Source organism: Balaenoptera ricei, chromosome 21, assembly GCF_028023285.1.
Source record: "Balaenoptera ricei isolate mBalRic1 chromosome 21, mBalRic1.hap2, whole genome shotgun sequence".
NCBI lineage: Eukaryota > Metazoa > Chordata > Mammalia > Artiodactyla > Balaenopteridae > Balaenoptera > Balaenoptera ricei.
In genome coordinates, this window is record NC_082659.1 from 1,040,671 (window position 1) to 1,066,544 (window position 25,874).

Here is a 25,874-nt window from a genome sequence, read left to right on the forward strand (position 1 = left end):
TATAGCCTGGCCCACATATTTCTGCACCTGTAATAGTGAAACAGTAAGTCTTGCTTTTCTGCGCAGAGAGATGTTAAATGGGATAACATACGGGATAACATCACGAAGCTGCCCAGTACAGCTGTTTCCGTCTAAGACTAAGTGAGGAGCTGATTCTTAACTGTGAGGAGGGAATAGACCCTCCACCAGGGCGATGGGAAAGGCAGCCTACAGACAACACAGGCAACACTGGGGTGACTTAGAAGGCAGACCTGCAGGAAAAAGCACTCAGAAGAGATTCATAGATAGAGCTACTCCCTTGTTAAGAAATAAATAAAGACGTCAACATAAGATAAAATGTTAGAAGAAAAAGGTTTCCTCAGGACCATAATTTAAGTACACTCTCAGCATTTACATATGTGGAAATAAAGAATCATCTGCAAATAATGCTAAGGATCTTAAATAAAACAGCATCCCAGAGCAGAAAGTTGTGCAGCACTGAGAAGATGATCTGCAAAATGGGTCAATACAGAGATGTACATTTTGACAAGACCAGACTATCCTTCGAGTATGGCTAAGAATTCTCTCCAATTCCTTAGTTTAGCTTTGTTCCTTTCCTCTTCTCCCCATCTCTCCCCTGCAGTCTCAGCTCCTTCCCTCTATTTTTCTATCAACCTAACTATACAACCTGTTACCTATATACATACCCATGTATCTATCTCTCTATCCATCTTTTCAACAAATATAATGACACATACACTCTTATATAAATTAACCACACAGCCAGAGATCCAACACTCTCATTCTAGGTTTAGTCATTTTCAATGAAATTTTTCATGATCATCATGTAATTGGACAACTGGCATGGGTGGTGCCTAGAATATCAACCCAGTAAGCAATATCCCTTATATAATGTCAGCCAGGCTCATTTCAACTTAGTAATGCCACAATTTGCACCACAGACATGAAAAATGTTTAGTAGGAATGACAGAAACGGCTATGTGCCTACTCTAGTCTCTGATACCTCCTTCCTCTCCATAGCAAAAAAACAAAACAAAACAAAAAACCAAATCCTTAACTTTAGTCTAGGCAGTCATGTAACCAACTGGACAACTGCATTTCCTAAACTGTTTGCAGTAGAGTTGCTTACTTGACTACCTTTTGGCCACTGACATATAAGCAAAGTAATGTGTGGTGCTTCCCCGAAGGCTCCTTAAAGGAAGGGCTGGCATCCTTCTTTGTCCCTTCTACTCTCTGTAGGCCTGAAAGAGGGATGTGATGACTGGAGCTCCAGCAGCTCTCTTGGAGCTGATCGAATACCACAGGGGTGGAATAGTCAAGGATGAGGAAAAATCTTAATGACATCATGGAGGTGCCATAACCTGGGACTTGTTTTAAGTGAGAAAATAAATCCCTGTATGTATATGTCACAATTTTTTGGTAATCTCTTACTTGCGGATGAGCATAAACACTGATTGATAGATTAGGTAAAACACAATATGAAAAACTAAATAAAGTACTAATTAAAAAGTACAAAGTTTCAGTACTTCTGTTTTTATCAATTAGCATGAAACCAAAGAAAGCTATAAAAAAGAAAATCATCTGTTCTAATTGGTTGATATCATATTTTTACCATTTTTCATATCCAACATAGGTTGCTAGGTTTAATAAAAAATATGCTGCCACTGAAGAAATCAAACAGCAAATCAAAAAATACCTAGACACAAATGACAATGAAAACATGATGACCCAAAACCTATGGGATGCAGCAAAAGCAGTTCTAAGAGGAAGTTTATAGCAATACAATCCTACCTCAAGAAACAAGAAGCATCTCAAATAAACAACCTAACCTTACACCTAAAGCAATTAGAGAAAGAAGACAAAAAAAACCCAAAGTTAGCAGAAGGAAAGAAATCATAAAGATCAGATCAGAAATAAATGAAAAAGAAATGAAGGAAACAATTGCAAAGATCAATAAAACTGAAAGCTGATTCTTTGAGAAGATAAACAAAATTGATAAACCATTAGCCAGACTCATCAAGAAAAAAAGGGAGATGACTCAAATCAATAGAATTAGAAATGAAAAAGGAGAAGTAACAACAGACACTGCAGAAATACAAAGGATCGTGAGAGATTACTACAAGCAACTAGATGCCAATAAAATGGACAACCTGGAAGAAATGGACAAATTCTTAGAAAAGCACAACCTTCCAAGACTGAACCAGGAAGAAATAGAAAATATAAACATACCAAACACAAGCACTGAAATTGAGACTGTGATTAAAAATCTTCCAACAAACAAAAGCCCAGGACCAGATGGCTTCACAGGTGAATTCTATCAAACATTTAGAGAAGAGCTAATACCTATCCTTCTCAAACTCTTCCAAAATGTAGAAGAGGGAGGAAAACTCCCAAACTCATTCTATGAGGCCACCATCACCCTGATACCAAAACCAGACAAAGATGTCACAAAGAAAGAAAACTACAGGCCAATATTACTGATGAACATACACGCAAAAATCCTCAACAAAATACTAGCAAACAGAATCCAACAGCACATTAAAAGGATCACACACCATGATCAAGTGGGGTTTATCCCAGGAATGCAAGGATTCTTCAATATACGCAAATCAATCAATGCGATACACCATATTAAACAAATTAAAGGATAAAAACCATATGATCATCTCAATAGACGCAGAAAAAGCTTCTGACAAAATTCAACACCCATTTATGATAAAAACTCTCCAGAAAGTAGGCATAGAGGGAACTTACCTCAACATAATAAAGGCCATATACGACAAACCCACAGCAAACATCATTCTCAATGGTGAAAAACTGAAAGCATTTCCTCTAAGATCAGGAACAAGACAAGGTTGTCCACTCTCACCACTATTATTCAACATAGTTTTGGAAGTTTTAGCCACAGCAATCAGAGACGAAAAAGAACTAAAAGGAATCCAAATTGGAAAAGAAGAAGTAAAACTTTCACTGTTTGCAGATGACATGATACTATACATGGAGAATCCTAAAGATGCTACCAGAACACTACTAGAGCTAATCAATGAATTTGGTAAAGTAGCAGGATACAAAATTAATGCACAGAAATCTCTTGCATTCCTATACACTAATGATGAAAAATCTGAAAGTGAAATTAAGAACACTCTCCCATTTACCACTGCAACAAAAAGAATAAAATACCTAGCAATAAACCTACCTAAGGAGACAAAATACCTGTATGCAGAAAATTATAAGACACTGTTGAAAGAAATTAAAGAGATACAAATAGATGGAGAGATATACCATGTTCTTGGATTGGAAGAATCAACATTGTGAAAATGTCTCTACTACCCAAAGCAATCTACAGATTCAATGCAATCCCTATCAAACTACCACTGGCATTTTTCACAGAACTAGAACAAAAAATTTCACAATTTGTATGGAAACATAAAAGACCCCGAATAGCCAAAGCAATCTTGAGACAGAAAAACAGAGCTGGGGGAATCAGGTTCTCAGACATCAGACTATACGACAAAGCTACAGTAATCAGGACAGTATGGTACTGGCACAAAAACAGAAATATAGATCAATGGGACAGGATAGAAAGCCCAGAAATAAACCCACACACATATTGTCACCTTATCTTTGATAAAGGAGGCAAGAATATACAATGGAGAAAAAACAGCCTCTTCAATAAGTGGTGCTGGGAAAACTGAACAGCTATATGTAAAAGAATGAAATTAGAACACTTCCTAACACTATCCACAAAAATAAACTCAAAATGGATTAAAGACCTAGATGTAAGGCCAGACACTATCAAACTCTTAGAGGAAAACATAGGCAGAACACTCTATGACATAAATCACAGCAAGATCCTTTTTGACCCACCTCCTAGAGAAATGGAAATAAAAACAAAAATAATCAAATGGGACCTAATGAAACTTAAAACCTTTGAACAGCAAAGGAAACCATAAATAAGACAAAAAGACAACCATCAGAATGGGAGAAAATATTTGCAAATGAAGCAACGGACAAAGGATTAATCTCCAAAATATACAAGCAGCTCATGCAGGTCAATATTAAAAACACAAACAACCCAATCCAAAAATGGGCAGAAGATCTAAACAGACATTTCTCCAAAGAAGATATACAGATTGCCAACAAACATATGAAAGAATGCTCAACATCACTAATCATTAGAGAAATGCAAATCAAAACTACAATGAGGTATCACCTCACACCATTCAGAATGGCCATCATCAAAAAATCTACAAACAATAAATGCTGGAGAGGGTGTGGAGAAAAGGGAACCCTCTTGCACTGTTGGTGGGAATGTAAATTGATACAGCCACTATGGAGAACAGTATGGAGGTTCTTTAAAAAACTAAAAATAGAACTACCATATGACCCAGCAATCCCACTACTGGGCATATACTCTGAGAAACCGTCATTCAAAAAGAGTCATGTACCACAATGTTCACTGCAGCTCTATTTACAATAGCCAGTACATGGAAGCAATCTAAATGTCCATCGACAGATGAATGGATAAAGAAGATGTGGCACATATATATAATGGAATATTACTCAGCCATAAAAAGAAATGAAATTGAGTTATTTGTAGTGAGGTGGATGGACTTGGAGTCTGTCATACAGAGTGAAGTAAGTCAGGAAGAGAAAAACAAATACCGTATGCTAACACATATACATGGAATCTAAAAAAAAATTGATTCTGATGAACCTAGGGGCAGGACAGGAGTAAAGATGCAGAAGTAGAGAACGGACTTGAGGACATGGGGAGGGGGAAGGGTAAGCTGGGACAAAGTGAGAGAGTGGCATGGACATATATACACTACCAAATGTAAAATAGATAGCTAGTGGGAAGCAGCTGCATAGCACAGGGAGATCAGCTCAGTGCTTTGAGACCACCTAGAAGGGTGGGGTAGGGAGGATGGGAGGGAGATGCAAGAGGGAGGAGATATGGGGATATATGTATATGTATAGCTGATTCACTTTGTTATAAAGCAGAAACTAACACACTATTGTAAAGCAATTACACTCCAATAAAGATGTTAAAAAAAACAAAGTGCATGAGACACTCATAAGGATCACAGAAAAAAAATATGTTGCACTTAAATTTGTTAGTATTCAACAGTATTTTCATCATGAATTACTATTATGCATTACTTTCACTCCTTAACTCAAGTCCCACTTCAGCCATTAAGTCATAGAGAAAGAAAAAACAATTTTTGCTCTTCTAAATCCCTACAGCACTTAAGTCTACCGCTCCTTTGGCATGTTGTATTTTTATTTATTTAACTAGATTACAAACTCACGGAAGACAAGATCTTTGTATTTCACGCAGCTCACAGGCAAGTGATTTATACACAATGGGTTTTGAGTGTTCATTGTTATTTATGGTTATTTATATAGCCAATATAAAATATGTTTTTCCATTAAACCCTAGAAAGGATAGCATTGTCGCTAATAATGCAATTCTTTTTCTTTCTTTTACCACTTGCCTTCACAGTTCCAATTATTTCCAAAAGGAGAAATAGAAAGGTCTAAAGTACATGACCTTGTAAATCAAGGAGAACAAAATCTATGAATATCTGAAATCCTAAAACTTTTAAATGCTATTAATAAAGACATCAAAATTCTGTTTAAGATACTTTGCATCTCTAATGTTGTTAACAAAACATGCATTTCAAGCAGAAGTTTTAAGGGTTTTAAATCACAGATTTTCACAGCATTTCCTTCCGGCAGCTGATGAAAATTGGATAATATACAATCAGAACACTTTTTTCTACACATTTTAAATTGATTGAAAAACAGAAGCAGATTTAACATTCAAAAAAACACATTTGCAACCATTACATAAAAATGGTCTGATCTGATTTAGGAGATACTAGGTATAGAAACTTAGAGCTGACAGCATTCTTTGGGATGTTTTAAAACAGAAGAAACATATTACAGCACCCAAGCTGCTACTCTCTCAAAATAAGTACCTCTGACTAACAGTTTGAATCTTCTGTAAGGACTATCATAAATGAAAACCTTCCGCTTAATGAAAGGTGTTCTCCATATTTCATTGTAGGTACAAGTCTGACATTAAATAGGTTATGAATAATTTTCAATATGAAAACATAAAAATAATAAATTGTTGAACAGGAGATAGATGGAAATACAACATATTTGCATAAGGTTTGAAAGTTCAACATTTATTACCATCTTCAATATGATATACAATGGGGTGATTGAAAAACAACTTTGTCAGTTTGCATTATCTAGGTATATATTCAAAGAAAATAAATAATAAACAAGTGTATCGGACTTACATTATGTTTACTAAGCTACCAAGGCATTGACTACATGGCCAGGAATGCAGTCCAGAGAACATGATGTCCTTAAATTAGGGGAGTCATACTGATGGCCAGAGATACTGCAATTACTCTCAATTACTGTTTTCCTTAAGAAACTCATGCTTTTCCAAATGTAAGGAAATATAGGACATTTTTCTCTGCATAAATGTCTTTTTCTGTAGGGTGTTTTTCGGAAGGTCATGACAGCTAAGATGTACATGACTGTAAGAGGAACTAAGAGAGCTTCAAGACCTAAGAACATGTCTTAACTCCTCCTCCCAATAATACATCATTGCATCTGTCCATTGTCACATTTCTACCAAGCCAGGGCTCTGGCCAGAGTCCGTGGAGTTAGTCCAACCAACCATGGCAAGTGAGAGCAATTTGCTGTCTCTTGACAATAAAAAATCTAGTAAAAGAGAAATCTGTGAGTAAATAGGATACATTTTTCCTATGTGAGAACTATCCTAATAAAAGTCTATTCTGTGTTATGCAGTTTATTTAAGTCACTTTTTGACCACATTTGAAACATTTCAAAGCACTAGCAAACGGAGAGGTTGGTTGTATGCAAACTTACACACTGGTAAAGAAAATGTTATTCCTAAAAAGAAATAATGATCTTAAATTTGGAAAAGGCAAAATGAATACTCAAAATGATTGTATAATGAAGATTACGTTGGATTATATAGTATTCTCCCACTTATAATCATTATTATTAATATGTATAAATACGGTAGGCTGGCAATTTATTGCCAAAACTAGATTTTTTAATTTTTATTCTTTAAATTGAAGTATAGTTGATTTACAATGTTGTATAAAAACTAGAATATTTTTGAAAGTGAAATGAGGAGTTATCAATAATAGGCATTAACTGGCACTATGCTAGGAAAATCAGGAGATGTGTTCACTTTATTAGAGATTGGGGGATATTTTATTTGTCTAGATTTGAAGATGATGGCATGTCCTTTAACTCTACTGAAATGAAAACAGATTCACTGCAATTATTTTGTCTCTCATTAAACACCATTGCAAATCAGAAAATCTTCCACACGTGGCCATGATGGAATAACTGGCAATGGCCATGCTCTCCCACAATAAGGAACAATAAAGCTGAACAGGATATTTGAGAAAACTGGACATATATTTGATTTTCACACTGAAGGTGCAGGTGGGGTGCTAATGGCAACTAAGTAGAGGCCAGAGGTGCTGCTAAACACGCTATGACGCACAGGAAAGCCACCTACAGCAAAGAATTACATGGCTTAAAATATAAAAGGTGCTAAGCTGACAGATCTTGATATAAAAGAATAACAGTATGAATGATGGCCAACTTCCCATCAGAAACAATGGAGGCCAGAAGACAATTAAATGACACCTTCAAAGTGATGGGAAAAAACGTTATCAAGCCAGAATTCTGTGTCCAGTAAAAAAATATCCTTTCCATAGATTAAAATAAAGATTTTCAGATAAATGAAAGCTGAGAAAATTTGTCACTAGCAAACCTGCACTGCCAGAAATGCTACAAAAATATCTTCAGGCTGAAGGGAAATGATACCAGATGGAAACTTGATCTATGGGAAGGAATGAAGAACATGGGAAACTGTAAATATACAGAGATATATATAAACGTTTCCCCCCTTTTCTTAGCATTATGGGTTGAATTGTGTCTCCCAAAATTCATACATTGAAATCCTAATCCCCAGTACCTGTGAATGTGACCTAGTTTGGAAATAGGGTCTTTGCAGATGTAGTCATGTTAAGATGAGATCATTAGGTGGATCTTAATTCAATATGCTCAATGTCCTTATAAAAAGGGGATATTTGGACACAGAGACATATATACAGAAAGAATGCTATATGAAGATTGGAGTTATGTGCCCAGAAGCCAAGGAACTATGAGAAGTTAGAGGAGACAGGCCTAGATCAGAGAGCTTTCCTTAGCATCTACCACAGAGGGGGCATGGCTTGCTGACACCTTGATCTGGGACTTCTAGTTTCCAGAACTGAGAGACAATAAATTTCTGTTGTTTAAGCCACTCAGCAGGTATTTTTTTATAGCAACACTAGCAAACTAATATACTTAGTTTTTTTTTTTTTAAAAACAGCTGACTGTTTAAAGCAAAAACAATATCATATTGTAGTGTCTTAGTGTGTGTAGAATTAAAATATATGATAAAAATACCACAAGAATGAGGCAGCAAATGTAATTATACTGTTACAAAGTTTTAAAATATTATGGGAAGCATACTAAGTATACTATGATAAGATTGCCTCTTGTAACCATTACATTAGGTACAACTAAAGACCCTGAATGGAAGAATTAAAATGTATATTGAAAAAAAACATTAATCCCAAAACAGAGCAGGAAAGGGGAAATAGAGGAATCAAAACCAAATCCAATAAATAGCAAGGCTGCAGACTTCAACTGCAATATTAATTTTATTAAATGCAATGAGCTAAAAATTCTGATTATAAGGCATACCAGACAAAATTGAAGAACTAATATACATGGTCTCAAGAAATTCACCTTCATTATAAGATACAGGCATACTGAAAGCAAAAGATTAGAAAAGGATATACCATGAAAACAATAGGCAAAAGTTAGGTAATGTGGCTCTACTAACATCAGACAAAGCAGATATGAAGATAAGGAGTGTTAAAAGAGGGATATTTCATAATGATAAAATAGTTATTTCATTAGGAACTTACATTAACCCTAATACAGGTATATGTGTATGCACCTAATAACAGAGCTTCAAAAATGCATAAAGCAAATGTTATACAGAACAAAAGAAAGTGATACATCCACATTCATAAATAGAGATTTTTAACACCTCTCTCAGTATTTTATAAAATTAGTAGATAAAAAATTGTTAGGATAAAGACAATTTCAACTACGTGATCAACCAAATTGAATAAATTAATAGTTATATAACACCACATCCAAAAATTTCATAGTATGAATTTCTTTCCAAAGCACTTGGGACATTCACCAAGATAGACCTTATGCTGATGCTGGGCTAGAAAATAAAATGTCTCAATAAATTTCAAAAAATAGAAATCTCACAAAATATGTCTCTAATGACAGGAATTAAATTAGAAATCCACAAGAATAAGCGATCTAGAAAAATTCTCATGTATTTGGAATTAAAACAACATACCTCTGAATTATGCAATGTAAAAGAATAAATCATAAATGGAAACTAGAAAATATTTTCAAGTAAATGACAATGAAAATACGAATAAAAATGTGCGAAAGGCAGCTAAAGCAGTGATTCAAGGGAAACTTGTAGCATTAAAAATACTTGGAAGAGAAAAACATTTTAAAGCTAATAATCTATGTTACTGCCTTAAGTATCTGGAAAAAAAGGATCAAATTAAAACCAAAGTAAGAAGAAAAAAATAGTAAAAAATAAGAGCAAAAATGAAATTAAAAACAGACAAAAAATAAAGAAAACTAACAAATCAAAAGTTGGTACTTTGAAGAGACTAATAAAAGTAGTGGACCTCAGCAAAACTTATCAAAAAAAAAAAAATTGAAAACACAAATTTCCAGTATAAGGAATGACAGAGGGGATATGACCATAGTTCATACAGAAACTTAAAGGATAACAAAGGAATATTATGAACACTTGTGGGAAAATGCTTGACAACTTAGATGAAATAAAAATGCTGAAAAACTCAATTCACCTAAATTAACATGAGAAAAAAAATGAAAAAATGTGAATAACTCTGTATCTCTTAAAGAATTGAATTTGTAATTAAAAACCTCCCAATCAAGAAGACTCCAAGCCAAGATGGAGTCTCTGGTGAATTCTGTCAAAATTTTATAGATACATAAATCTACATAGTTATTTAAGAAAAGAAAGGAGGAGGAAATAAATATTTTCCAGCTCATTTAAAGAGGCCAGCAATACCCTGATAATAAAAACCTGACAAAAATATTCCAAGAAAAGAAAATCAGAGACCAATGTTCCTCCAGAATATAGACTTAAATAAGTTTTATTAAGAAAATATTATCAAGTCAAATCCAGGATTACATAAAATGGCCATACATTACAACCAAATGGGGATTTATCCCAGGAATGAAAGATAGCACTTAAAAGATCAATTTAATCCACCGAATTATCAGAAAATGAAGAAAGACCATATAATCATTTCAATATGTGCAGGAAGAAAAGCTTTTGACAAAATTCAATACCTATTCATTATAAAAAAAAAACTCAGAAAAACAAAAACAAACAAACAAAAAAACACACCGCTTAAACCAGGAATAGACAGAACTTCCTTAGTCTTAAAAGGCAACTACCAAAAGCCTAAAGTTAACATCAGACTTAATGATAAAACATTGAATACTTTTCTTCTGAGATCAGGAACAAAGCAAAATATCTGTTCCCACCACTTCTTTTCAACATTTGCCAGGTAGTCCAAGTTTGTACAACAGGAAAGAGAAAGACATAAAAGGAATCAAAATGGGAAAAGATGAAGTGAAATTCTATATTCATAGAGAAAATGACCATCTACATAAAAATCCAAAGGTACCTATGGGAAAAACAACTACTAGAAGTAGTAAGTACATCTGAATGATTGCAGGATACAAGGCCAATATATAAAAAAATCCATGGTATTTCTACATATTGGCAGTGAACAATGAAATGGGAAATGGAAGATTTTAAATTCATTTTATAAGAGCATAAAAAGATAAAATATTTCAGAATAAGCTTAAAAGATGTGTGAAATATCTACACTGAAAAGGGCAAAATATGAAAAAAGATCTAAATGAAAGGAGAGAGTTCCCATGTTCATGGATTGGAAGACTCAAAATTGTTAAAATAGTCATTTCCTGTCAAATTGAACTACAGACTCAGTGCTATCTCAATCAAAATCCCAACAGGATTTTTTTTTGGTGGAAATTGACTAGTGAATTCTAAAATATATATGGAAATGTAAAGGATCTAAACTAGCTAAAGCAATCATGAAAAAGAACACAACTGGAGGCTTACATGACCTGATTTCAAGACTACCATGTTCCAGAGAGAGTGGTATTGGTATAGGGATAATCCGATAGATCAATGAAATAGAATAAATAGTTCAGAAATAGACATATTATTTATGAGCAATTGATTTTCACTAATGTGCCAAAGCAAGTCAACTTGGAAAGACATTATTTTTTCAATAAATTGTGGTAGAATAATTGCATAAAAATGTGAAGACAATGCATCTCAACCCTGACCTCAAACCATGTACAAAAATTAATTCAAGATCATCACAGACTGAAATGTAAGAACCAAAACTATAAAAATTTTCAAACTTGTTATTGGCAAATATTTCTTAGAGAGGACACCAAAAACATTAACCATAAACGAAAAATCAACAAGTTAGAGTTCATCAAAATCAAAACACCAGTTTATCAAAAGACACAGTTAAGAAAATAAACAAGCCACAGACTAAATGAAAATATTCATAATCCATAAAATCTGACAAAGGTCTTATATCCAAAATATATTTTAAAAGCTCCCACAAATCAGGCAAACACACCTAAAGGGCAAATGACCTACATAGACACCTTCAAAAAACGGAGAAATGTGAATGGCTAATAAGCACATGAAAATATGCTCAAATCATTAATCATAAGGATAATGCCAATTAAAGCCACAGCAAGGTCACAAGGAAAGCTAAAACCCAGAAGACTAATAACAACAAATGCTGGTGAAGATTTGGGACAAATGGAACTCTCGTACATTTCTGGTGGGAGTGTGAAGCAGGGCGAAGACTCTGAAGCAGTGTTGATTTGTTTCAAGGTTAATTACCGTTACACTCAAGAACAGCACCGTAACTCAGAAACATTATATTGAATGAAAGAAGCCAGAAGCAGAAAAAAACACATTGCATTTAATGAGCTACATTTAAATGAAGTTCAAGGATAAGCAAAACTAATCACCATAATAGAAATAAGAACAGTGGTTGTCTATTGTGTGAGGCTGGAGGGGCGGGGTGATTAGGGATTGACGCTCTTTATTATAGAAGAAAGGTCTTGTTTTTCACACTGACACATATTAATAACTGAATGGGATAATCTCCAAGTAGCTATTTTGTAATTCCTAACATTTAAAGAAGTTGGAATGTTGTTGAATTGTATCTTTTAATACCAATTTTAATCTTCCAATTCACTAAATGCTTTAAAACATACATACTCTTTAAGAAAAATAGAATTCCACTGAGTAGTTTTAAAAATAACTTGATTAGGAAATATTACTTTAAGTGTTTTTCTTACATGCAAAATTCACATAATTAAAGATGGTTGAATGCAAGTTCAAGAACATGTTGGGGTGATGCAGCATACAGAGGACTATAGGTCTCTAAACTGGAGTGTATCATAAAATTGAGGAGCAAAGTCAAGAAGTTTCTCTGGGTAACAGACGAATAACCAATAATTAACAAGATTATATAAACTATCACCCTGTGATTTGCAAACCATTAATCACACTAAATGGAAAGAGATGATTTGGATGACAGAAATTATTTTTAAGAAAGGCACCAGTTGCCATAAAATGAAAATTAATAAACTAGGATGAGAAGTCGTAACATTTAATAATAGTATAAAAGGAATTGGGCAGCAACAATTATTTTGGAAATTGAGGATAGATAGAAACTCTAATTAATCTTTCTTTCCAGGATCTTGATCAATAAGATACTATTTGAATCATTAAGTGAGCATATGAAGTATCAGGGCTTAATTGTTACTTCTTGGGAAGATGCCTAAAACTTAACAGAGATTAGGAGGTTCTTAGTAAGGCCTTCTCTAGAATACATAACTGGAAAGGCAGTTACCCATCTTGAAATAAATAAATGCGATCCCATTTCTCATTTATTATGCTAAATACAATAAAGCTTTGAACAAACGTGTTATTAAGCCTTTAGCTGATCTAAGTGTACCTCTATCTATTTTCTTGGTTCCTTTGAGAAACCATGCAAAATCTTCATCCTATGTTAATTACCAATTTAATCAGTCAATGCTAAAAGAAAATCTTTTGCTCTAATTATAAAAGACAGTTGCTGTAAACATTTGACATGATGAATACCTTTCCTGATCTTGGGCAGGCTATAATTTATTAGGCACAAATATGAGAAAAAAAATCCAAGTTCAGTGCTGAATCAGCAGTGACCCCCCCAATTAAAACAGGTGATACTTGCTGTGCTTAAGAATAAAAGCAATACGACTCCAATTAGCTGTCAAATCATCTGGCAAAACAGCTGCTACATAAATAGAACATCACTTGGTTTCCCTGCTCACTTTTTCAAGTTTGTCTTTATTTTTAAGTCATTGAAAAAGATAGTCCCTCCATTCACATAAAATTTGAAAGTAGGGGAAACTAGTTTGCAGTGTGGGAGGTCATGACTGTAATTGACATTGATGGGGGTGGGAAAGGGTGGTGGAGAGGGGATGTGACTGCAGAGGTCACAGGGATTGGGGCGTCTACGAGGGGGACTGGTAACACTCTGTTTCTTAACTGGCTCCCAGTTGCATGGATGTGCTCACTCAATGAAAATTAATTGAGCACCGTGCACTTACAATTTGCACATTTTTTCTGAATGTTATATTCAATAAAATGTACACAAAAATATAAATTCATTTCAGAAATATATGGAATCGTCTCAGCATGGTGTCAAAATTGAAAGGATTCATGCTAATGTCTATAAGAAGCAATCATTTTTTTGAAAACTTTTCTCCATCCATTCCGTCTAATCTCCGAGAAAACATACCAGGATATGAAAAAAAAAAAAAGTATGAAATAGGGCTTGAAACACAATGGAGGCATAAATATTAGCTTTCTGATTACAACCAGATTTAAAAATTTACATGCTACTTACCAAAAAGCTGTCTTCTCCCTCAGTTCTGTGGCAGTTTATGCATTAGAGTTGTCAAGCAAAGGTATTGGTTGTGGTACAAGCCTGGAGAAACAGTACAAAATGGAAAAATTGCTTTACTATAAGGTATTCATTTTACTATAACTGTATTCACTACACTATGATGTATTTATCTACATAATTATAAAATGATAACATTCACTTAATCCTTTTATAACAAGCAATTGCTAAGTATCTTTGCATGTACCAGGTGATACAGGAGATTGGTAATGCGTGACGCATAACAGTTTCCTTAAGGAAATTAGGTAAATAAAAAAGTACAATAAAGATCTCAAACTGGTGAGGACCACGAAAGAGTTGTAGATCAAATGTTATGGGAATCAGGAGGCAGGGTACTTCCAACAAGGAAACTGGGTAAAGCTTTAAGGATGAGGGCGGACTTCAGGTTAAGGCTGCAGAGTATGATTTCTTAAAGATGGTGGGCGGGAGCTGGAACAGTGAAGAATGGGTAGGGAGGGCGATCCAAGTAAATGGGGCACGTGACCAAGGTACAAGCTTTGAGCATAGTGGAGAAGGGGAGGGGGGGAGCCGAATGCATTTCAGTTTCACTGGAGAACATTTTCAGAGAATTTGCGCACTAGAACTTGAGTCACTTGCGACATTCCCAGCACTATGCTAGACCCAGGGACTCAGCACTGAATGAGAAAGACAGGAGCTCAGCCCTCATGAACCTCCCAGTTTATCAGGACAAACCAGTACAAAGGGTCATAATAATGTGTGATGAGGGGCAGAAGGTTCCTTAGGAATCCGTAGCAGAGGAGCCAAGGCAAAAATGCTGGAGTCCCCGAGTCATGATCATTTGAAAGCAGTGAAGTCGGATGAGATTGCCAAGGGAGAGAGTGTAGGGAATGAAGAGGGAGGGAAAGGGTCAGCCTCACATTTATGGGAAAGGAAGAAGCAAGCGAGGGAGCAGTCAGAGAGGAGGAAGGAGGCTCGGAGAGTCTGGGGAAAGACAAGGACGGAGGAGGCTGTGCTCAAGGGTGGAGTGCTTTGAAATTCAGTCAGGGCTAATAGAAAAGTGCTTCTCTGTTTGTTGACTTGGTTAGGTGCAAAGATGATGACAAAAAAGTGCTGTAAAATGGTGGGGCTGACCGCATGTATACTCATATTCTGCCATTACATATGAATGTCAGCGCTTTTACAGCCAGCGTCTGTAGTTGTGCCTGCACACAGACCAGCTGTTAAGTATTTTGGAAGTCACCCTGCATGAGGGTGATGTGAAGCCCAATTTGGTTGACTCTGAGAAGCATACTTGCTCTACCAGACCATGCTGCCTCTTCAGAGACAAGAATTCTAGTCTGCAGTTCTGCACACACCTTCTTGTACCCGTGAGCACTACTCGGTTACCTCTGCCAGTTTCCTTTCTCATTGAGATTTTTATTAATTCCCAGCAAGGACCATTGGCTCTTTATAATTAATGGCCACCATCAGGTGGTCAGAGATGTCATTGGCCAACTTGCTTGAAGGAGATTTTACTGTTTGTAGTTGCTATAACCTCTGGGAAATACCAATACATGTATTTTATTTTATTTTTTATTTTTTAATACATGTATTTTATTATTAATGATGATTGCCATTAAAATTTTCAACTTGTTATTTTTATTTAATCAAACACCATAAAAAAGTATTATCAGTTAAGAGGCCAGCCAATATCAAAATAACCACAATAGCTTTTTAAAATTGTTTATTGTTTTAATTTTTTTATTTTTAATATCTTTATTAGAGGATAATTGCTTTACAATGGTGTGTCAGTTTCTGCTTTATAACAAAGTGAATCAGTTATACATATACATATGTCCCCATATCTCTTCCCTCTTGCATCTCCCTCCCTCCCATCCTCCCTATCCCACCCCTCTAGGTGGTCACAAAGCACAGAGCTGATCTCCCTGTGCTATGCAGCTGCTTCCCACTAGCTATCTATTTTACGTTTGGTAGTGTATATATGTCCATGCCACTCTCTCACTTTGTCCCAGCTTACCCTTCCCCCTCCCCATATCCTCAAGTCCATTGTCTAGTAGGTCTGCATCTTTATTCCAGCCTTGCCCCCAGGTTCTATGGACCATTTTCTTTTTTTTCTTCTTTTTTAGATTTCATACGTATGTGTTAGCATACGGTATTTTGTTTTCCTCTTTCTGACTTACTTCACTCTGTATGACAGTCTCTAGGTCCATCCACCTCACTACAAATAACTCAGTTTTGTTCCGTTTTATGGCTGAGTAATACTCCATTGTATATATGTGCCACATCTTCTTTATCCATTTATCTGTTGATGGACACTTAGGTTGCTTCCATGTCCTGGCTATTATAAATAGAGCTGCAATGAACATTTTGGTACATGACTCTTTTTGAATTACGGTTTCTTCAGGGTATATGCCCAGTAGTGGGATTGCTGGGTTGTATGGTAGTTCTATTTTTAGTTTTTTTAGGAACCTCCATACTGTTCTCCATAGTGGCTGTATCCATTTACATTCCCACTAACAGTGCAAGAGGGTTCCCTTTTCTCCACACCCTCTCCAGCATTTATTGTTTGTAGATTTTTTGATTATGGCCATTCTGACTGGTGTGAGATGATATCTCATTGTAGTTTTGATTTGCATTTCTCTAATGGTTAATGATGTTGAGCATTCTTTCATGTGTTTGTTGGCAAACTGTATATCTTCTTTGGAGAAATGTCTATTTAGGTCTTCTACCCATTTTGGGATTGGGTTGTTTGTTTTTTTGATATTCAGCTGCATAAGTTGCTTGCATGTTTTGGAGATTAATCCTGTGTCAGTTGCTTCATTTGTAAATATTTTCTCCCATTCTGAGGGTTGTCTTTTCATCTTGTTTATGGTTTCCTTTGCTATGCAAAAGCTTTTAAGTTTCATTAGGTCCCATTTGTTTATTTTTGTTTTTATTTCCATTTCTCTAGGAGGTGGGTCAAAAAGGATCTTGCTGTGATTTATGTCATAGAGTGTTCTGCCTATGTTTTCCTCTGAGAGTTTTACAGTGTCTGGCATTACATTTAGGTCTTTAATCCGCTTTGAGTTTATTTTTGTGTATGGTGTTAGGCAGTGTTCTAATATCATTCTTTTACATGTACCTGTCCAGTTTTCCCAGCACCACTTATTGAAGAGGCTGTCTTTTCTCCACTGTATATTCTTGCCTCCTTTATCAAAGATAAGGTGACCATATGTGCGTGGCTTTATCTCTGGGCTTTCTATCCTGTTCCACTGATCTATATTTCCGTTTTTGTGCCAGTACCATACTCTTTTGATTATGTAGCTTTGTAGTATAGTCTGAAGTCAGGGAGCCTGATTCCTCCAGCTCCGTTTTTCTTTCTCAAGATTGCTTTGTCTATTCGGGGTCTTTTGCGTTTCCAGACAAATTGTGAAATTTTTTGTCCTAGTTCTGTGAAAAATGCCAGTGGTAGTTTGATAGGGATTGCATTGAATCTGTAGATTGCTTTGGGTAGTAGTCATTTTCACAATGTTGATTCTACCAATCCAAGAACATGGTATATCTCTCCATCTATTTGCATCATCTTCAATTTCTTTCATCAGTGTCTTATAATTTTCTGCATACAGGTCTTTTGTCTCCTTAGGTAGGTTTATTCCTAGATATTTTATTCTTTTTGTTGCAAGGGTAAATGGGAGTGTTTCCTTAATTTCACTTTCAGATTTTTCATCATTAGTGTATAGGAATGCAAGAGATTTCTGTGCATTAATTTTGTATCCTGCTACTTTACCAATTTCATTGATGAGCTCTAGTAGGTTTCTGGTGGCAGTTTTAGGATTCTCTATGTATAGTATCATGTCATCTGCAAACAGTGACAGTTTTACTTCTTCTTTTCCAATTTGTATTCCTTTTACTTCTTTTTCTTCTCTGATTGCTGTGGCTAAAACTTCCAAAACTATGTTGAATAATAGTGGTGAGAGTGGGCAACCTTGTCTTGTTCTTGATCTTAGTGGAAATGGTTTCAGTTTTTCACCATTGAGGACGATGTTGGCTGTGGGTTTGTCATATATGGCCTTCATTATGTAGAGGAAAGTTCCCTCTATGCCTACTTTCTGGAGGGTTTTTATCATAAATGGGTGTTGAATTTTGTTGAAAGCTTTCTCTGCATCTATTGGGATGATCATATGGTTTACCTCATTCAATTTGTTAACATGGTGTATAACGTTGATTGATTTGCGTATATTGAAGAATCCTTGCATTCCTGAGATAAACCCCAGTTGATCATAATGTATGATCCTTTTAATGTGCTGTGGGATTCTGTTTGCTAGTATTTTGTTGAGGATTTTTGCATCTATGTTCATCAGTGATATTGGCGTGTAGTTTTCTTTCTTTGTGACATCTTTGTCTGGTTTTGGTAGCAGAGTGATGGTGGCCTCGTAGAATGAGTTTGGGACTGTTCCTCCCTCTGCTATATTTTGGAAGAGTTTGAGAGGGACAGGTGTTAGTTCTTCCCTAACTGTTTGATAGAATTCGCCTGTGAAGCCATCTGGTCCTGGGCTTTTGTTTGTTGGAAGATTTTTAATCACAGTTTCAATTTCAGTGCTCGTGATTGGTCTGTTCATATTTTCTATTTCTTCCTGGTTCAGCCTCGGCAGGTTGTGCATTTCTAAGAATTTGTCCATTTCTTCCAGGTTGTCCATTTTATTGGCATAGAGTTGCTTATAGTAATCTCTCATGATCGTTTGTATTTCTGCAGTGTCAGTGGTTACTTCTCCTTTTTCATTTCTAATTCTATTGATTTGAGTATTCTCCCTTTCTTTCTTGACAAGTCTGGCTAATGGTTTATCAATTTTGTTTATCGTCTCAAAGAACCAGCTTTTAGTTTTATTTATCTTTGCTATCGTTTCCTTCATTTCTTTTTCATTTATTTCTGATTGGATCTTTATGATTTCTTTCCTTCTGCTAACCTTGGGGTTTTTTTGTTCTTCTTTCTCTAATTGCTTTAGGTGTAAGGTTAGGTTGTTTATTGGAGATGTTTCTTGTTTCTTAAGGTAGGCTTGTATAGCTATAAACTTCCCTCTTAGAACTGCTTTTGCTGCATCCCACAGGTTTTGGGTCATTGTGTTTTCATTGTCATTTGTTTCTAGGTATTTTTTGAGTTCCTCTTTGATTTCTTCAGAAAGCTCTTGGTTATTAAGTAGTGTGTTGTTTAGCCTCCATGTGTTTGTATTTCTTACAGATATTTTCCTGTAATTGATATCTAGTCTCATAGCATTGTGGCCAGAAAAGATACTTGATACGACTTCAATTTTCTTAAACATACCAAGGCTTGATTTGTGACCCAAGATATGATCTATCCTGGGGAATGTTCCATGAGCACTTGAGAAGAATGTGCATTCTGTTGTTTTTGGACGGAATGTCCTATAAATATCAATTAAGTCCATCTTGTTTAATGTATCATTTAAAGCTTGTGTCTCCTTATTTATTTTCATTTTGGATAATCTGTCCATTGGTGAAAGTGGGGAGTTAAAGTCCCCTACTATGATTGTTTTACTGTCGATTTCCCCTTTTATGGCTGTTAGTATTTGCCTTATGTATTGAGGTGCTCGTATGTTGGATGCATAAATATTTACAATTGTTATATCTTCTTTTTGGATCGATCCCCTGATCATTATGTAGTGTCCTTCTTTGTCTCTTGTAATAGTCTTTGTTTTAAAGTGTATTTTGTCTGATATGAGAATTGCTACTCCAGCTTTCTTTTGATTTCCATTTGCATGGAACATCTTTTTCCATCCCCTCACTTTCAGTCTGTATGTGTCACTAGGTCTGAAGTGGGTCTCTTGTAGACAGCATATATACGGGTCTTGTTTCTGTGTCCATTCAGCCAGTCTATGTCTTTTGGTTGGAACATTTAATCCATTTACATTTAAGGTAATTATTGATATGTATGTTCCTATTCCCATTTTCTTAATTGTTTTGGGTTTGTTATTGTAGGTCTTTTCCTTCTCTTGTGTTTCCTGCCTAGAGAAGTTCCTTTAGCATTTGTTGTAAAGCTGGTTTGGTGGTGTTGAATTCTCTTAGCTTCTGCTTGTCTGTAAAGCTTTTAATTTCTCCGTCAAATCTGAATGAGATCGTTGCTGGGTAGAGTAATCTTGGTTGTAGGTTCTTCTCTTTCATCACTTGAAATATGTCCTGCCACTCCCTTCTGGCTTGCAGAGTTTCTGCTGAAAGATCAGCTGTTAACCTTATGGGGATACCCTTATGTGTTACTTGTTGTTTTTCCCTTGATGCTTTTTTTTTTTTTTATAAATTTATTTATTTATTTTTGGCTGTGTTGGGTGTTCGTTTCTGTGCGAGGGCTTTCTCTAGTTGCGGCGAGCAGGGGCCACTCTTCATTGCGGTGCGCAGGCCTCTCACTATCGTGGCCTCTCTTATTGCAGAGCACAGGCTCCAGACACGCAGGCTCAGTAGTTGTGGCTAACGGGCCCAGTTGCTCTGTGGCATGTGGGATCTTCCCAGACCAGGGCTCGAACCCATGTCCCCTGCATTGGCAGGCAGATTCTCAACCACTGCGCCACCAGGGAAGCCCTTCCCTTGTTGCTTTTAATATTTGTTCTTTGTATTTAATTTTTGATAGTTTGATTAATATGTGTCTTGGCATGTTTCTCCTTGGATTTATCCTGTATGGGACTCTCTGTGCTTCCTGGACTTGATAAACTATTTCCTTTCCCCTATTAGGGAAGTTTTCAACTATAATCTCTTCAAATATTGTCTCAGTCCCTTTCTTTTCCTCTTCTTCTTCTGGGACCTCTATAATTCGAATGTTGGGGCATTTAATGTTGTCCCAGAGGTCTCTGAGACTGTCCTCAATTCTTTTCATTCTTTTTTTTTATTCTGCTCTGCAGTAGTTATTTCCACTGTTTTATCTTCCAGGTCACCTATCCGTTCTTCTGCCTCAGTTACTCTGCTATTGATTCCTTCTAGAGAATTTTTAATTTCATTTATTGCATTGTTCATCTCTGTTTGTTTGCTCTTTACTTCTTCTAGGTCCCTGTTAAATGTTTCTTGTATTTTCTCCATTCTATTTCCAAGATTTTGGATCATCTTTACTATCATTATCCTGAATTCTTTTTCAGGTAGACTGCCTATGTCCTCTTCATTTGTTAGGTCTGGTGGGTTTTTGCCTTGCTACTTCATCTGCTGTGTGTTTCTCTGTCTTCTCATTTTGCTTAACTTACTGTGTTTGGGGTCTCCTTTTCACAGGCTGCAGGTTCGTAGTTCCTGTTGTTTCTGGTGTCTGTCTCCAGTGGCTAAGGTTGATTCAGTGGGCTGTGTAGGCTTCCTGGTGGAGTGGACTAGTGCCTGTGTTCTGGTGGAGGAGGCTGGATCTTGTCTTTCTGGTGGGCAGGTCCACGTCTGGTGGTGTGTTTTGGGGTGTCTGTGTCCTTATTATGATTTTATGCAGCCTCTGTGCTAATGGATGGGGTTGTGTTCCTGTCTTGCTAGTTTTTTGGCATGGGGTGTCCTGCACTGTAGCTTGCTGCTTGTTGAGTGGAGTTGGGTCTTGGCATTGAGATAGAGATTTCTGGGAGATTTTTGCCGTTTGATGTTACGTGGAGCTGGGAGGTCTCTGGTGGACCAGTGTCCTGAAGTTGGCTCTCCCACCTCAGAGGCACAGCCCTGATGCCTGGCTGGAACACCAAGAGCCTGTCCTCCACACAGCTCAGAATAAAAGGGAGAAAAAAAAGAAAGAAAGAAAGAAGAAGATAAAATAAAATAAAATAAAGTTATTAAAATAAAAATAATTATTAAGAAAAAAAATTTTTTTAAGTAATTAAAAAAAAAAATGGATGGACAGAACCCTAGGACAAATGGTAAAAGCAAAGCTATACAGACAAAATCTTCATGTACAGAAGCCTACACACAGACACTTACAAAAAGAGAAAAAAGGAAAACAATATATATATCATTGCTCCCAAAGTCCCCCTCCTCAATTTGGGATGATTCGTTGTCTATCAGGTGTTCCACAGATGCAGGTACATCAAGTTGATTGTGGAGATTTAATCCGCTGCTCCTGAGGCTGCTGGGAGAGATTTCCCTTCTCTTCTTTGTTCGCACAGCTCCTGGGGTTCAGCTTTGGATTTGGACCCGCCTCTGCGGGTAGGTCGCCTGAGGGCATCTGTTCCCCGCCCAGACAGGACGGGGTTAAAGGAGTAGCTGCTTCGGGGGCTCTGGCTCACTCAGGCTGGGGGGAGGGAGCGGTACGGAGGAGGCGGGGCGAGCCTGCGGCGTCAGAGGCGTCGTGACGTTGCAGCAGCCTGAGGTGCGCAGTGTGTTCTCCCGGGGAAGTTGTCCCCGGATCACGGGACGCTGGCCGTGGTGGGCTGCACCGGCTCCCGGGAGGGGCGGTGTGGAGAGTGACCTGGGCTCGCACACAGGCTTCTTGGTGGCGGCAGCAGCAGCCTTAGCGTCTCATGCCCGTCTCTGGGGTCCGCGCTGATGGCCGCGGCTCGCACCCGTCTCTGGAGCTCATTTAGGCGGCGCTCTGAATCCCCTCTCCTTGCGCACCAGGAAACAAAGAGGTAAGAAAAAGTCTCTTGCCCCTTCGGCAGCTCCAGACCTTTTCCCGGACTCCCTCCCGGCTAGCTGTGGCGCACTAGCCCCTTCAGGCTGTGTTCACGCCGCCAACCCCAGTCCTCTCCCTGCGATCCGACCGAAGCCCGAGCCTCAGCTCCCAGCCCCGCCCGCCCCGGCGGGGGAGCAGACAAGCCTCTCGGGCTGGTGAGTGCTGCTCGGCGCCGAGCCTCTGTGTGGGAATCTCTCCGCTTTGCCCTCCGCACCCCTGTGGCTGCGCTCTCCTCCGTGGCTCCGAAGCTCCCCCCTCCGCCACCCGCAGTCTCTGCCCGCGAAGGGGCTCCTAGTGTGTGGACACCTTTCCTCCTTCACGGCTCCCTCCCGCTGGTGCAGGTTCCGTCCCTATTCTTTTGTCTCTGTTATTTCTTTTTTCTTCTGCCCTCCCCAGGTACGTGGGGAGTTTCTTGCCTTTTGGGAGGTCTGAGGTCTTCTGCCAGCGTTTAGTAGGTGTTCTGTAGGGGTTGTTCCACATGTAGATGTATTTCTGATGTATTTGTGGGGAGGAAGGCGATCTCCACGTCTTACTCTTCCGCCATCTTGAAGCTCCTCTTCCAGAATAGCTTTTGATTGTAATTGCTTAGCCCTGATATAGCGATAATAGCTATCCTTCATTGCTTATAATTATATACCTTTAGAGAGTATACTAGTTAATTACTTAAAAATTCACAGCACTTAATGTCACTGGTGAACTATGGTTCTCTTTTCTGAAATGCAGCCTTTCTATCTGAGGGATCTTGAATATTATGCAATGATTCAGGACTCAACCTTCCTGCATGTCACAGGTCAGAATAAATCATTAGAAAATAATCTTTCCTAAAGTTATCAAGTGTAAATGCATGGTTTCAGTGACTTCTCGTTCTTTAAAAATTTTAGGATTTTATTAAGTGTAATTCTATGCCAACAAAACAACCCAAGGCAGCGTCTATATGAGACAAATAACTCAAGAGTAGAGAAGTTGGTTTGATTGTTTGGTCCATCCTGACTATGAATTAGACTGACACACAGCTGATCACCATATAGTTAATCACAGCATGTTAGAAACTTCGAGATTGACTGTGACTTGGGAGATTCAGCTATAGTTTTTAGTTAACAGCCTCAACTTCTTGAAAATTACAGAAGACAGAAATAGCATGTTAATTTATGGAGAGTAATTACTTAAGGGTGCTACTGAGTTTAGCCATGCAATCAGCATTATGGTTTCCAAGTGAATTAAAATAATCATTTACTATTAACGTCACTCTTGCAAAAGCTATTTTCGGCTTTCAGTAATTTGATACTTCTTGCAAATATTTAGAAAATAACTAAGATTTAGAGATTTAAAGAAAATGGATACAGTATATAACAGAGCAATTCATATTCTGTTCAGATTTATAAACAGTGGTAACTGATCATCTAAAATGGCCTTACACTGATGAATTTCCATGTTAATAGATATATATTTCTCTACAATTTTGAGGTTTCTCCAATCAAGTCTCCTTAGATATATATTTGGGAGGATTCTGATAAGAATCATAATACAAATGGAAGAAGAGTGAAGTGACCAGGTTTCTAAAGCTCAACAAACCTAGGGACATGTATCATATCTGAAGATCAGACGAAAAAAGTGTATGATGGAAATAGACAGAGTGGAAAAAAAGGGTTATTTCTGTCAGTGCTAAAAAACTTAGAGAGTCGCTGATTAAGGTCACTGCCAATTTTATCAATGAAGAAAGTGATTTAGCAAGGCTTCAACCCCTCATTTATACCATCCTCTGTGTAGGCATGTGGATGACCATACTGTCAGGGTGTACACGATCAAACACAAAGAGCATTCAGGGTCAACCAGACTAGAATTTTTATCAGAAAACCAGAAGTGTCTAAAACCCACACTGAAAAATGTATTTTATGTCTTCCTGCTCACTTGTCTTCTTCAGAACCACAATCATCATCAAAGATAACCACAAAAGAGAAGAAGGAAGGAAAGAAAAAATAACCAGTAACCACTTCCCATCTGTCCTGGGCTTCCCTGGAAAGACCATTTAAATGGTTCAGGGCAAATCTTTCCTTGAAAGATTTATCAACAGAATAACAATTAACTACCTACAACAGCTAGTAAGATCTAAATCCCATGCTCCAAGCAGATACCCAAACAGTAGGTCGTCAGTCAATGGCCAGATCAGTCCCTCTCATTGCTCAGGTGAAGTCAATGCAATCATTTTCTTATCTGTAAGCTCTACAGAAGGGTGAAAGATGTGTGTCAACAGACTCTTAGTTGAATAATGTAATTGAAAATTACAACAGGACAAAAAAATTGTGATTTTGCATTAGAACACACTTTACTTTGTACAGATGGTGTGATATGTTGAGACAAGTACATGTCATCAGAGCCCTAACTGAGTCATAGAATTGACTCGCTGCAGAGCAAGTGGCGAAAAATAAATGGAAGATGTCGTCCACTAATGTGACATTGATAATTCAAAGTCTTGGGGAAAAGGAGGCTGTCCTCCGGAAAACACTGACTTAAGTGGGTAAGAGCCATTTAATCACAGAAAGCTCCACTTAAGGGATCTCTGAACATCGAGGATTCCCCATCTGGAATATTAGGACTCTAGGATATCAATTTTCAAACCTCTAAGGGCAGCTTACCCACCACCTCGAATCCTCCAGGATATGTCCTCATCCTACCTGATCGCCCCCCAGCCCCCAGTTTTATTTGACTCGATCCCTATCTTGGCTGATTTGACCACTGACTACATTGCTGTTAACTAGTTCCCTGCTCTGGTTTGTGACTTAATAAGGGCCTGATTATATTTTTTTTGTGAGGTCAGACAGATCTCTGTGACTTACTGAGATACAACTGTCGCTCTCACTTTTTCTTTCTTTCTTTCTTTCTTTTTTTTTCTTTGGTAGCCTGGTGTTTTCAACTTTATAGTCATTAGCACCCAAAAGAACAAGGGTGAAAATGTAATTTCTATCTGGGAGCAGCCTCAGACCCTATCAGCTCATTAGCAGTGCGATGTGCTGGGCCCTACAGCTCAAAGCATGCCCTATGGACTT

The 25,874-nt window shown here is 37.3% G+C and overlaps 1 protein-coding gene across 13 annotated transcripts in view; it reads right to left on the reverse strand.

The window, feature by feature from the left end:
- The window catches only part of TENM3 (teneurin transmembrane protein 3), a 2,524,603-nt gene that overhangs the window by 847,759 nt on the left and 1,650,970 nt on the right, over positions 1-25,874 (reverse strand). For all 13 annotated transcript variants that reach the window (XM_059909693.1, XM_059909692.1, XM_059909687.1 and 10 more), the window contains one exon: positions 14,211-14,291. The gene's annotated coding sequence lies outside the window, so the exon portion shown is untranslated. The remainder of the gene's footprint in view (positions 1-14,210; positions 14,292-25,874) is intronic.